The 15699-nt window shown below is 42.9% G+C and overlaps 1 protein-coding gene across 3 annotated transcripts in view; it reads left to right on the forward strand.

The window, feature by feature from the left end:
* tnr (tenascin R (restrictin, janusin)) overlaps positions 1-15699 on the forward strand; it is a 162526-nt gene that overhangs the window by 36128 nt on the left and 110699 nt on the right. The gene's annotated exons all lie outside the window — the stretch shown is intronic.

Raw genomic sequence — 15699 nt, forward strand, 5'->3', positions numbered from 1 at the left:
GCTAACCAGCGTGACTGAATCCATTCGGGCTCTCTTCAAAGGCCTGACAGCCTATCTACACTAACACTTGCTCTAATAGCCATTTCAAAAATGAAAGCCTCCTACTGCATCACTCTACACACTCGAGGTCTGAGCAGATGAAACCGAGGCCCACGTGCTTTGTTGTACTGTTGCTTCTGCGGCATCTCTGTTTATCGGTGAACGAGCACGAGGGAAAAGATGGATGGAGAGACAGAGATGTTGACGCTCCGCAGCTGGGACCTGCACTCAATTTTACAACGCCAGAAATATTATGGTGTGCGTCCGAGGCGACAGAGCACACCAGTAAGCCCCAGGCCTCCCATTATATTGAAGGCTAAGACATATCACTCCCGTATCGCTTGTCAATAAATACGATGGCCTCTGGGTGACTGGACATGAGAACGGCTTAATAAAAATACACTTCAAGTAAAGTTAACCGCCTTATAATAAATCACTGTAGCTCCGAAAGCGGCAAACATTGAATGAACGTCTTCACCGGATGTAAGACATTGGGCCACTTGTTCCGATGTCTTTGCATTGGTTTCCAACGGTGACAGCTGATTCAAACATCCTTTTTACAGCTAACCTTTACATTAGCTGGTGTCTACGTAAAGCTCCAGCCTCATAACGGCGTATACCTCATTACTAGATCAAATCTTTTTGGGATGGAGCTCTTGTCCACCGGAGTGATCTTTATAAATGTCGGTACCTGATGTTGATTTAGTTTTAATCGTGCTTTCATCGACTCTGTTTAATCAGAGTTACACTCTACGGTGGTTATATCATCTCATTCTTTTCAAACTCTTGGCATCTTTGTGTCCAGTCATCAGGTTTACAGGTGTTACTCTCGTATCGTGACATTAAGGAAATGCCCCAAATCCCAGTGCTCTGCAGTGATAGTAAATCTTTAATTTCTCTTCTATCAAACCTGTGTCTTCTCTTTCTGTCTAGCTGCAGTGTTAGTTTCACCGCTGCAGCTACTTGCCCTCTCCACATAAAAACATCGGCACGTTCAGAGAATGATTTGCTCCATGTCTGTGTCTGGGCTTTGTTTCAGACGTGATACCAAATTGTCGGAGAGTGTTAACACATCAAACGTCTACATGTCTGCACACTAGACGGAGCGCTGTCATTAATACCGGCACTTGCACCTCTTCTGATACCAACATGAAACATATCCAACTGAAAATTCACGTTTTGAACAGTTTCATCAATTTTTTATTCACTGAGAAAGTGGAATGAAGTAATACATATTTTATTGTTCTCATTTTGGTGGGTTGCTTTTTATTTAGTTTTGAAAGAAAGATGATATTTTATATATGTATATATATATTTTTTATTTGTGAAAATAACACTAATTAGAGGTTACAACTTTCTTCTAGTATGCAGAGACTCTTTGTTGTACATTTTAAATAGCCTAAAAAGTTCAACAGATGTTTGAAGTAAATATGAATCTTTGGGAGCTCTACCATGACGTGGCGGCTGAGGACTGCGCATACGCACATAACCAAATGTTCCTGGGATTTTGCTTTAGCCGTTTTAATACGAATAATAATGCATTTTCTTTGTGGGCTCCTTTCGAGGCACTCAAGGCCACCTTATGTAGAGCAACAATACATAAAACATCATAGGAAGAATGGAATGGCATGTACAAGATATCTCCTTTAATGAATAGACACGATGTCTTAATGAAGAAATCTAATGATGGTATCTCAGGAATTAAAACAACTCACATAGTTAGTGAAATGCTGCATGTAGAATAGGACCAGCATGCGTGGTGGGGAGTTTGTGGAGGGAAGAGATGCTCTCGGGAGCAACAGGAAAAATACGGTGCAAGCACGATGTTGTTTGACACGTGAAAACAAGAATCACCTTGCTTTTGACACTCAGTATCCTTAAAAAGAAACTGCAGCTGGAGGCTAGGAGCAGACATCGTCAGGTGTAACACAACCTTTTTAGATCCGGTTCGGCCCTCAACCACCACGCTCTCCAGTCGGTGGGCCGGCAGCGGCGGGCAACTCACCATCACCGTCTGCTCCCGGCCTCCAGCTTTCCTCCACTCCAGATCCAACGCGAGGCTCTCTCTCTCCGCCTCCTCCTGCATCCTGGGAGCAGCTTGTTTCTTGCTCCGTTCATTCAGGCCCAGAGCTGACAGCGATACATCGCTGACTTGGCTCGGAAGTCCCTGCACCAATCTCCACGGGGAACGTCCACGCTTGCCAGGCCTTGTCTCTACACTCCTGGACCAAGCACTGGTACTTCCAGGCTTTTCTCTCGCACGCCTCTCCTCTCTCCGCAGCCTTCCTCCCGTGACGCTGTTAGCTCAACCAGAATTATCTTCTGGTCTTTGACTATAGCACACTCAGAGCGCTGCTCTATAGAACACAGCAGGTTTTGCACAAACCCGTGCTCTCAACTGGAAGCATCGCCGGAAACTTCATCCTTGTCAGTTGCAGGATCACACACTAGCGGCACAGCTCGGATCAAACCGGTTCAAGTCTGTGCAAGTTGTTTTGCCGAACAAACTGAAACAAGATTAAACCACAGGCTGCCCGGGAGGCAGGAAATCAATTAAAAACTTGTTAACAATTATGTTAGGTGTACCCATTTTACATTTGCAGTTAATGGTCTATAAAAGGCTCAGTTTGATTATTTTAAGTGATAGATTAAAACACATGTTGATAGTTGATAGATCTGCGTTTGAAATAGAGTAATCTATAAAGGTTACAGATTCTAAGCTGGACAGACCAGTTTCTGTTCTTAACTTGCAGCAGTTTTGCTACTTAGTTTGAATTATTCTCTGAACCTGGTTGAGATTCCGGACAATGCTTCTGCTTCTTGAGGGGCAAAGGCTTTTCTTTATTTTCATTAATGCAATTCTTTCTTTCACTACATTATTAATTTTTTTAGCTTCTAGTGCCGAGAGGTGGAGAACAAATGGATCCATACTTTTGATGCGCTCGCCTACAATCTGCTTGTTCAAGACCTGTTCTCCGTAACCTTGATATCTCCTCCTCTTGTTAAACGCTGCTGCATAATCACAAGCTCTGCAGGAAAGTTAACTAAACGTTAATATTAAAACAAAGCTTTGATGAAGCTGTGATGCACGACAGTTCTTTGAAGGCGACATTATACTGAGATAGATTTTCGAGATTGGCATGTTTGTGGTGAAAATACAATTGAATTCAGTATCACAATCAACTTTGTGTGTGCATGTTTTGATCTTTGATTTAATACCCATGGAAAGCATCCGATGACCTCTGCGCTTGAGGTTCCAGGCGGGTCAGGATGTTCAGAGTGAGCGAGGTGAATTGGACACCAGCTCCGATCTATAACGGACCACTGGTGGAGGCAAACAGTGTTGGGAGGCTAGCGTGGACCTGAGGCAAAATGCAAACATCTGTGTAAACCAATTAATTGCCAGGGCTTTTAACGGTGCCGATCGGTGCATATTCACACTCACTTCTCCTCCTTTGTTTATGCTGCTAGCCATTTAGTCATCTCGCTGTTGCTGTTTTTTTTTTTTGTGGCTCCGCCCCCCTCCATGTATGCCATTTTCCTCTGCGCATTTCTGTTTTCACCCCTTCTCCTTCCCGTGTCCTTCCCCACATTCTCCCACAGCCGCCGCACCTCTTTGTCTCGCCCATTATGCCTCCTTCACTGCTCCGTGGCCTTTTGGTTCCATTCCTTCTTGTAAATAATGGAAAGCTACACAAAAGGAGGTTCGCAGATTGCCTCCTTGTGTGCTCCCATCTTCCCTTTACTTCCTCCTAGCCCACCTCTCCTCCTTTCTTTCCTTTTTGACTTCTTATCTGCATCGCCTGCCCACACTTCACTGCGTCTGCCGCGCACACAAAAACGTTGAATTAATTCCTTCGCCGTCCTTGCTCATCGTCTGTGGTCCTTTATCTCGGGGGGTATGGAAAGGTGACTGGATGGCTCCCCATCATTAAAACCTCATCATCTAAGATGACACAGTCTACTGTTATTGACTTTCCCACCCCCCCACCCCGCAAAGAAAGGAAGTGCCCATAAAATCCAATTGGCAGATGACTATTCAGCCGTGATTCCATTAAAACATTTTTATGGACATTATAAGTACAGATTAATACTGACAGAATATTGTATTACGGCCATGATGATACCTGCTCCTGCGCAAAAACCTCAGACCTCTCTGAACGCTGCTTATTCTTTACTCTCACACACAAAAACTGACCAAGGCAGACAGTGAGGTGTTGTGGGTTCGGTGGTTTACTTTGAAGACGGACAGGAAGAGATAGAGGTGGAAGTGAAAAGGGATGGAAATGTCAAAGTGGATCCTTTTAGTGGAAGACTTGTCAGTCTCTTCACTCCTGAGCAGAGGCCTCCCTAAAGGTCACGTCAATAATTCTCCCGTTTCTCCAGCCGACCATTAATCATTTGGCCGTACGCCTGCCATCATAGGTGCCTAATGAGATCTGCATAGATCATTTCTCCCTTTGGCCGGAGGACAAAAAACAACAACAAAAAAAAAAGTACTCATTGATCTTGTGTCGCTCTCTGCGGATCCACGTGGGGTCGTGGCCAGCGTTGCTCTGCAGTTTTTCCTCTTGTCGTGTGAGCCGCGGAAAGAGTGGATCATCGGAGAGCATGGGTAGTGCACACTAATGAACTGAGTCTGGTTTTGCTACCATTATGTGCTTGTATCAAACATTATCAAAGTGCCGTACTACGTAATAGAAAAAAAAACAAAACTGGTGCTGTTCTTTGACGGCGAATTGGAGAAAGCAACATCCCTTTGTATCACCTTTGCTCTCAACTAGAATAATGATCTGGATCTGATGCATAAAAAGGACCTGCTGTCAGCACGTCAGTAGAGATACCTCCTTAAACGCTGGCACTGGAACAGCTTCAGGATCAGGTCATCGAAGTTTTGGCCTTGAGAGCTGAGCAGGATATGAAGCCGACGGCACCAAAATGAAACATCGAGCCTTTGATTAAAACTGAATCTTGCCAGTTTCTCTGACAAAGTGACTGATTGCACAAACTAAACCTTCTGAGTCCTTGTTTACCATAATTGTAATATCAAGCAGGCAGAGAACCAAATTTTTCCTCATTAAATGACTGAAAGGGTTATAAGATATGAGGTAATAACGTATTCCTGGGTATTATAAGGACTTAAATGAATCTCAACGTGATTAAACCCCTGTGCTCTTTAATCATGTTCTTAATCGATACATCTACAGTTCAGTCGATGAAACTGGTTTCACAGTATCAAAAGAGCCATTCGTCAAGCTTTTGTCAATTAAAAGTGAACGTACATCTGGGACTGACTGGATGATGGATTGCTAGTCAGTGATGGTTCAATCTTTGTAGAAGAGTAAACCAAACCCTTAAAACATCTGTTTGACAGATTTCTGACAAACCAGTTCATGGAAATATATGATATGATGAAAGGACCTAGTCTGTAGTCAGGTTTACAGTGAGACTTTTGTCTCATTCCGACTGAAGTCAATTCTGATTGAAGGTTTACAGTCAACTGTTTGCATGTCCAGTCGGATGTTTACATGTACCACTACTTTTAATTGCAACAGCTGTGTTACAGATGTGTGACATGTGCAGACAGAAGAAAACATCATGTGACTGATGAAAGATGGAGGTCTCAGGTCTAATTATAATAATAATAAAAATATTTTTTACATTTTTATTATTAAGTTCACGGCTTGATTCGTAAGGTTTGTGGGGTCATATCCACTTTTGATATTGCGTTAACCTTATAGTAGCTGGTCTTCAAGGTTTTCTGGCGGTTCTGAATTTGTTCCACGCTTCGGTCTATCCCGGCTTCAGTATATTGTTCATTCTAAAACATTTCGATATTTTTAATTCCAAGCGTACAATAATGTCTAGTTCTTTCAGAGTACGTGACTTTGATCGTTTTGGGAAAAGGAATCTTCTGGCTCTGTGAAAGCCTGTTTATTCAGATTGAGGTGTTTATATGGAGCCTTTTCATTCGGTCTGGACTTCGAAACCAATTGTAATCGGAATATTTGGCTCCATGTAAACCCAGCTTCTGTTAGCGTGTGTTTTAGGTAATAACTTCTGCACTGACCTTCAGTGTACATCCTTTATTTTTTTGTTGCTTTTTTGTAAAACTTGTCGTTGCTTACCATTATTTTACCATTGATTTGTCCAGAATCTATTTGAAGCTAATTTACCTTCCTGTTACCTCTTAACACTCTCAGCTCTATGTTGTAAAGCGTTACATTACACAAGACCACAGCAGCCTTCATCAAAAGGAAAAAAATAAATTTTTTAGTTAGTTATCTGACTAAAGACAGGTGAGAGAAGACCCTAATCAGCGGTGAGGACCCGGCAGAGGTTGTGGGCACATTTCTTCGAGAAGCACTTCACACCTCCGCACCTGACGTTCACAAAAGCCGTGGATGAAAATGAGATTTTGTCTTCCTGTTTAACATATCCGAGCTCCCCAGCTGCTCCCGTGTTACTGTATAGCTGTTGGAAATGATAGAAACCGCTACGGCGTTCAGGTGATGCCCCCTCCCACTTCACCGCGCCTTTTCTTGACAGCAATTCTGTGTTTCAGCTCCGAGTTGATGAGCGAGCAAGCACCTCTGCTCCCGTGGCAGGCTCAGTGGGAGTTTACATTGCGTACGCGCGCGCGCGTGTGTGTGTTTTTGTGTGTCTCTGTGCGAGACATTTATTTAATACATGAGTGCGGCCGCGAGCACACTGGATGGATAAATGCGTCATTTGTGTGCATCTCATGTAAATCCAATATCCTGTCCCTGTCACTGTGATTACCACGCTGTCACACTCGGCTGCGGACACGGGCAGCACCGTCGAAACACGCGTGTACTGTACACAAGGCATTTACATGATCATTATTCATTAAGATTTTTCCCACTTCCTCTCACTAATGCGTTTGCCTGACTTGCTGACATCCGTGTTTTATTTACCTGTTTGTATTCAGCGCGCGTTCCCTCTAATCACGGATCACGCATCAGCATATTCATAACTATTCCGTTAGACGAGGAGTACACTCCTGCAGCGTACAAAGAGTTTCAGGTTTTCAAATCCCCCACTTCTCCTTTCTCTCCCGGGCCCTATAATGGAAGTCCATTGTTGTCGTGGCCTGTCCTTTCTTCAATATTAGAAAATCAGAGCTCATTTTCGTGAGTCACAAAGAGACCCTCTTTGTGCGGGAGATAAATCAAATGGTTTTGAGTCGGACTGTGCCACGCGGGCCCATCGCTCGCTCGCCACCATAATGCTGCAGAAAAGAAAATATCCTTTTTCCACGGCCACTCTAAAAAATAAACACATACAATCCAAACAAGTCTTAACATACAGTCTACAAGAGGGACTTGTTTATTTCACGCTGGAGGAAATGGATGGAATACATAATAGGCCGGACTCTGTAAACTTAACTTTTAGCATAATACACCTTCCCTCCCTCCAAGTTTTTTCTTTGTTAAATGTTCTTTGTGTTCTAGAAAATGAAGTGCATTTAGAAAGAAATATTATGACTGGTAATTGAAGTTGGTGACCAAATGTCAATAAAAAGTACATTACATATACAAGAAAAATAAATGAATGACCTGAGAGAGCTGAAGATTCAATTATGTTGTTCTCTTTTTGGAGGCTGTGGTTTGTAGAACTGTTGAATGTACGAATGAAAGAATGGACGTTTCTATTATTTTGACAACCAAAACAACATAAACGCCTTCAACTCAGGACTGGTTAATGGCTTTGTTTATACGTAAATTGACCATTATAAAAATCATAAACGGGAATTTAGTGCAGCACTGTTAGTGTCAGCCACAACATTAGAACCACTGACAGGGGAGGTAAATAACACTCACCGTCTTATGACAATACAGCATTTTGCTGGGAAACTTTTGAACCCGTCGTGCATCTGGATGTTATATCATGTGGATGCCACCCTGGCTGATCGGTGCATGTTATTAAGAGCGCGATTCAGGATATGCTATCTAATTATTTTCCGATATCGACCAGCCAGTACATTCACCAACGGGATCAATGAGGTTGGCAAATGCATCAGCATCAGGCCGCTGGACGGGCAGGTCATAAAATGTTAACATGTTGTCCAGTACTACTACAGTATATTGTTTTTGCTAAGAAAATCTTAAGTTAAAACTTGGTTGTGGTATTTTGTGGCGAGCTGATAATTCTAATGTCAGATGCAGCACCCTTTAACCACCACAACGAGGACACAGCCACTTATAATTCCTGCTCGTTGGCCATCACAAAAGTGTTACATGAACATAATGGCGGCTTTGCATGTTTCACCGTGTGAAAGGCTCGGTGTGCATTGCATCCCACCATTTTTCCAAAGAAAGCGGTATTTCTTGCAGACATTTGCGACGCTGGCTCCGCACAGAACGGTCCAAGTAATGAAATGATAAAAACATCGTAGTGTTTATCTTATGTCTGAAAGCATAGGTAGAGATGGCCACAAAGAGCTCGGAAAGTACAGCGGGGTCTTTTAGGAGTCCAGAAACAGTAATGGACACTGACGTCTATTTATAGCGGGAAAGCTAAAGACGATGAATAGAAAAGGCAAACAAAGAGGAGGAGAGAGCAGAGCAGCCACTGGCGGTGGTTTTGTAATGCTTTTCTTCCTGTGGGGGCAGATAATGTAATGCAAAATGACTTAGCAGTGATAACATATTCAGATGTTACTTTTATTGCTTTTTTATGATTACATTAGATAATAAAGTAGATGTTTAAAAATGTAGTTGTTTAATAAGATGAAATCTGCCCGTCTGGAGCCATGTGTCCCAGTGGATTTAAAAAAAAAAAAAAAGTGAATTAAGACAGATGTTTGTGTACATACTAGTTTTAACAAGTATCTCCATACTTTCCCTCTTTACTCCACACTGTTTTGCTTTGTCTATTTTTGGCCTTTGTGTTTGCAGTTGCAGCATATTTTCCACCTTCTCCAAAAGTAAAAGTTGCTGTTTGGGTGTTTTTTAACATACAGGAAGATGGAAATGGACTGGGTGAGGTGTTATTCTAAATTAAGTGTGTTAAAAGATGTTTGTGTGGTATTTCTGCTGTTTTTCACACACACACACACACACACACGCATAGAAATATATGGAATAAAGAGTTTGGTTCTACATAGTGTTGTTGTGGGGTTTAAACCCAGAACTATTGTTTCCCACAGCTTAAATGTGGATGTGAGACTCTGTTCTTTTGTTGTTCTCAGGGAAGCCCAGATTATCATCAGATCCCTAGATATATGGGATAAATGCTTGAAAGGCTGACCAGCAATCCAGTATAAAAAATGATATCCTGGAATGTTTTCTGTGTACAAATCACACGATTTGTTCTAGTTGTCAACGAGAGAGAGAAAAAAAAATCACTCAGACAAAGACCTGTTTGGTTTGTTTGTGTTCGGGGTTTGTTCAGTCGGTAAAGTCAATGATCTAATCACTATTCCGACCACAAACACGTCTTGTGCAGTTGGAAGGAGTGAGGAAAACATGTTTTTGAAATCCATCTTCCCCTGCTCTCTGGGCGATGCCATAAAGTCACAACGTGATTGATTCTCCTCTCTTTGGACATGTCCAAGAATTATGTCTCTTTTTAAGAAATCCCCGAAGGTGCTAATTCATATTCTCCATATGATTGGACCATCAATACTGAGGGTAAGTGAAGGTCGCTCTGACAGTTTTACGGGTTCGCAGGTTCTCCTGCCTCAGCGATGTTGCTTCACAAAGGTCCTTACAGCTGTTTTTTTGTTTTTTTTCCAGCATTGCTGATTGCATTGTATCCTGACAGACGGCCAGTTCAAAAGATAGCAAACACAATCAAAGGTGCATTAGTCTGAATGTGACCTCCACTCCTTCCTGGTAGGCTGCTGATTATACAGAGTGGCTTTTCCCATGCACCTAATAGCCTTTCTTCAGGACTTATATACTATATATCAAACAGGCTCTAAGATAGAGGTGGTATAAAATAATTTTTCTCATTCAGGTTTTTACAACAGATGCCAAAGTTGACCTGTTGGTCACTGATCGTAGATCAATAATCATGCTCCGTAAAAACCAGGTCCTGGCCTCACGGTGCATTAAGCTTTCAGCTGACACATTTCTCTCGCTGTTAGAAACAATAACAATAAAAAAGACCGAGTGCTTTACAAAGGGTTTCACATCTATTATAAGCCTTGGGAACGCCCACGAAATCATTCACAGCTCCAGAAGCACAACAGCACATCTCTGGTCCGTGCTATGTGAAGTATTAGATGAATATTTTATAGTTCTCCACAGTCGGTTCTGATATTAATCAACTTTCAGTCTATGCCGCTTCCCTGCCCACCTGTTATTAATATTTATAACACTTTAGTGGACAAAGGTTAAAGAGACATGTTTTCCTCGTGGCTCACTGTCTCTGGCTCTGCTTCTTACTTGGTAGTCGGGTAAAGCTGCTGTCCGTGGTGCTGAAGTCGTGCGCCAGCTTTTTTTTGAAAGCAGACGGTCTTCCATCATATGATTCTGTCTTCTCCTTTTGTCCCTCTCAGGTTAGTCCCAGAACGCTTAATGTTGTCGGCTATTCAGGAAAAAGTGTGATTACTATTGTAAGCCGCTGAATGGCTTATTCAGCTGCTGCGTGACCCCTGACATTTCGCAAGACAAAGAAGGAAATACTCTTGAAGGAAAGAGAAAATATAAAAGCCTTACTCCCTTGGACCTACAAAACAAACGTTTCAAAAAGTCTTATATAAAGGTTTCAAAAAGGCATCTGTGATTAAGTGTCCTCCCGTCCTGGGTGGTGCCATACCCGACGTACGTCAGAGATTTCTCTAATTCTGTCTGTCTTTTTAGCCTCTCTCTGTTTGGAACTCGACGCCTCCAGCAGTATGGGTGTCATAAGTGTGGCTTTGCATGGTGAAACAATTGCAGCCTGTCCACTTCGTAATAGAAGGGTGGAAGTGTAAGTACTGTCTGCCATCCATGAAATCAATGGTCCACTGCTCGGTGGCTGGCTGACTCCCCTCAAAACACACCCAGGCGGGTGCCATAAAGGATGTTTATTAGGCTGACAAGTCGACACTGCAGCTTCTTGTCATGCTCTGGTAATAGGGGCCAGGCGCAGACCAGTGGAAGCGTTGCTTCAGCCGGTTAGGAGACAGACAAGCCCTTTAGGGGCGAAGATAAGAGAGGAGAAAGGAAGAAAGGAGGAGGGAGGGAGGGCTGTTTTATAAATGCGCCCAGTGCCAGTTGTATAAGTGGAAGAAAGACAAGGAGAGGGGAGGAAAGTAGAGCCAAGAGAGCGGAGAAATGTGCAGATGAAGAGAGAATGGAGGACTGTAAACGGAGCGGCGCAATCAGTGGTTGGAGGCTGCTTGCTGGGTGAACATGTCGGAGGAAGTTTCCTGAAGTTTTCTGCTGTATGGGACTGTATAGATCATGTAGATTTACACACTGAATTCATATATGCACAAAGAAAAATTTTACTGGTGGCCTTGAGGGCTCATGTTTTCATGGACCCAGTGCATAAAACTGCGATGACACCAGTCATTTTAGGATGTTTTATGGTTTGAAAATTGTATTGGTCGTTTTACATCTGTTCCTATTGACTGATTTTTTTTTTAACTGATTTTTATTTTATTTTTTTGTCTGCGTGTCTGTCACATGACCTGCAATTCCAACCGTGGCCTGCATGAAATTCCTACTGTAAGCTCCTGGCAGCTTATTTGGTGTAGGGCTGCAGCGAACAATTATTTTTTCGATTAATCAATTCATTATCTTTGGATTACCAATCTCTTCTCATGTGGTACATATAGATTGTAGAACAGTAAGTCACTGCTTCAGCATCTCTGGCTCAGTCGTCCCTGACCCACTCCACTCTTCTTTTTACTGCAGCAGCGGTTTATTTGTTTAGGACACACTTCAGAGGAAAATCTTTCTTATTTACAGTCCAAGATATTCTGCTGCACACACACATGTAGAGGTCTGCTGGCTGCCCATCTGAAGAAAGAGTTTCGTTAAATGGTTTCTGTCTGAGAGGAGTTTATCAGTTCTTTGTTTTTGACCACAAAATGTAGCCTGTGTATTTAGCGTCTTTATGGGCTTTTATTGTGAAAGGAAAAAAATTGTCAATAAAAGAAAGGTCAAAAGTCTCTCCTCTCCTCTCCTCTCCTCCCCTCTCTTAATGAGCAGATCTATGCTCACTGTAAGCCCGTAACAGATGCACGCCATAAATCAGCTGATCAATGGCCACAGACTTAGTCCCTGAACAAAACCGCAGGAAAACATCTTGAATGAACCTCATTGATTCGTCTTCATAAGTTGTTATTTTCCCCAAGAAAGACTGACCTTGAGAGAAAAGACACAGCTGATAGTTGCCACTCCTCTGAGTGAGAAGTTTATTCTAATTTGAAAGTTCCCCCTACTCCAGCATTTTGCTCATCGATTTAAGTGGCATATTTTTAATGTACACAAGGTCTTGTTATTGGCGGAGGCTTTATCCCTGACCTTTCCAATTATGCTCTCACTCAGAAAGTTCAGTCAAAGCAAAGAACGGGCAGAGACTGAATGCGTTGTGGCTTTATTTCTTGCTAACTCACCATAAAGTAGCACAACACACCTTCATTAATCCAAGGGCCGGTTCTTTTTGAATCAGCTCTGCAGGGGGAAGAACCCAGCACCATTATGTCGACAGGGAGAAGAGGACAGAGGGATCGAAAGTGCTACAAAAGAAGCTGTTTTAATTAAAGCTGCAGATTTACTTGCCTAGCCGGGTTTAAGGCACAGACAGGTCCGGCTGACGGGAGCCAAAGTGTTGCTCGTAAAAATGACTCATGCCAAGCAGGGGTGTGGTGGTGGTGGTGGTGGTGGTGGGGGAGGGGGGGCCTCCAGAGGGACGGGCAGGGGAATTAAGGTGGGCACTTGGAGGCTGCTCTGTAATGAGGACATATAGCTGAGAAGTTTGTCGTCTGCAGCTGGCCGGGGGAATATGCATAGCGCAATACTTTCAGCTCCTGTGACATTTCGGCTGCAGCGTGTCACTTCACTGAGAAGGAATAACAAAAGACATTTAAAAGCAACCGAAACGCTGAGGAAAGGGCTGCTGTCAGTTTATTTGGAAATGTTATATTTCTTTTAGAATAAGAACAATGTGGGGATTTATTGCGTTCGCTGTATTGAAAAAGAATGGAAATAATGTGAACAGGGGTTGACCACATCTATATTTTCACGAGTTTTTTTTATTTTTTGAGGCAAAGAAATCTGCGCGTGACGTACGACTTGATTCGAAAGTCGTATCGTTTACAGTCATTTGCATCCCACAATTGGTAATTACAGCCCCGTGTTAGTGCACTTCTGTGTGAGTGATCTGGGGGTCGACGGCGATGAATCCGTCCTCCGCAGAGAGTAACCTTACGCAACGCTTCTCATTTGAGCGGGAACAGTCTGAGCCCGTGTCTGATGACTAATTCTGATCCAATAGATTGAATTTGGATTTGGCGTAATTGAATGCAAATTGGATAATTCAGTACTTTGAAATGAGCCTATTATGAAAACATCGAAATGAAGTGGGATTTTTTTTGTTGTTTTTTTAATTGCGTCTTTGTCCCATCATCGAGGCTAATTGCTAGAAGAATTAGCACGCTCATAATTAAACTGTAGTACAGTCTACAACTTTCCAAAGAAGGATTTGGCGGATTATGTGACTGTAGACCCGTGTCAATCTGTTGACCGCGGTGACGAGTTTCTGCATGTGAAGGTGATTGTGTTATTATTCATGAGCTTCCTGGTTCCTCTTCAGTGTCCCTTCTCTTCAGATAAAGATAAATGAAAGATGAGAGCGGGGCTGTGCTCTGCCGCGATTCTGGCGTCCATCAAACACACTGTGTACATGTGTTAAGTGTGGCACATGCAGCAGCTGCTGTCTTCTTCTTGTGCCAGATTTGAAGGCTGGTAATGAGCCAGAAGAGGGGCCGATTTACAGTCCTTTGATGAAGGCATGTCGCTGTGTTTCTCTGTTATCGGCCGATTGAACTGTTCTGAAAATCAACCAATTATCTTCTCCTCTTTCGTTGTTTTTTTTCGCCCTGGCGTCTCGCCTCCCACGCGAACCTCTCGTCTCCCCCTCTCGCTCTGCCACTCGCTCCCCCAAGCTGTTGGACGTCCTCAGGAATTAATGAAGTGATGAACTGAAGTCTCACACACACACACTCGTGGGGTTGTTTCTGCCACTTTGGAGGACGTTACATTCGCATTTTTAATTTCCAAGTGAATTATTTGTGACTTTACCCCAACACTATACCCAAGTCTAATCTTACCACAACCTTGGTTTAATGATTTATACATGTAAACGCACAACATGAGTAACGCAAGTGCCTCGTTCTCTCACCAGAGGCTCAGTCTGTGACAGCAGATGTGACTGGATATACTGTATGTCATCTCAGATGCTCATTAAAGGAACTTTTAATCCCCAGCGTGAAATGTCTGTATCATGTCCCCCTGAGTCATTTTAAAGTTTATTATTTATAACCTATTTATAACCTCAACCCCAACACATTTTCTGGGCGCAGCACCTTGTACAGAAGATGACGATGACTCTAATTAATGAATTACCTCCAAAAATATGCAAATGTGACACCAGATCCAGACAGATTGAGTTCTGATCATACGCCATGTTGTAATATTGTTCTTGTGAGTCATGCGTGATTATGTTTTTTTGATTGACTCGATGGCTTCATCTCATCCATAGGGTTGTTTCTCATTGTTTTTGCGGAGGACAATGGTTGGGTCTCTGGAAAACATCTAAAACAATCAGGACCTGAGCTTCTCGGCTCAGCTCTAGCTTTTTTTTAGTGTTATTTCCTTTTTTCCGGGACATGTTTACTCACCCGTCTCGATATACAACGCTTCGCGTGTCTCATATTTTATAATTGGGTTCTGTTATTTATACGTATTTGTATTAATTTTCTTAAAAACCTCCGAATGTTGGCAGAGCGTTGAGCCACCGCGCTGACCTAGATGTAAATTATTTGTTTATTCCTGTAAAACACCAGAGACTCCGCCGGTGCCTCTTTCGCTCTGTCCTTGTGAATATTCAATTCGATTGGAGCTTGTTTATTCGCGCGTGTTGGGACAGATTGAATGTGAGTGTGGGGCTTTAAAGTTTGACCCCAGGTTCGGTTGAAACCACTCAGGGGGACTGAGATCAGCTACATGCGTGTGCCTTTATAGGCATTCCCGCACACGGCAAACACAGGCACTTGAACCCTGCATTTATTCGACACTTGAACAGTAACTGATTGTGAGTCTAAGTGTGGGAATAACATGGCAAGATAATTAGAAGCATGAGAGGAGCCTATAACTATAACGCTATATTGATTGTCTTTCGCAACAGGAAAGTTTAAACCCTGTTATGCATGCGCATGCACAGACCATGCCTGCGTCTACTGCTCCCGCATGAAGAGGTGGCTCACGTCTCAAGTGTACGAGAGAGTCCTCTCCCGTGTCCTTCAGAACCATTATAAATGCTAATTAACTAAGCTATGGTCGTGTTTCCGTGCAGTGTTGAGAGGCTGTCAGAGGCACAGCAAGGGGCAGCGATTGTTTGAAGCGGAATCGGTTTAAAATTGATCAGGTCCCTTCGTCAGCAGCTGTGATCCATCCATCATTTGTTTTGATGCACGTT

Source organism: Mugil cephalus, chromosome 7, assembly GCF_022458985.1.
Source record: "Mugil cephalus isolate CIBA_MC_2020 chromosome 7, CIBA_Mcephalus_1.1, whole genome shotgun sequence".
NCBI lineage: Eukaryota > Metazoa > Chordata > Actinopteri > Mugiliformes > Mugilidae > Mugil > Mugil cephalus.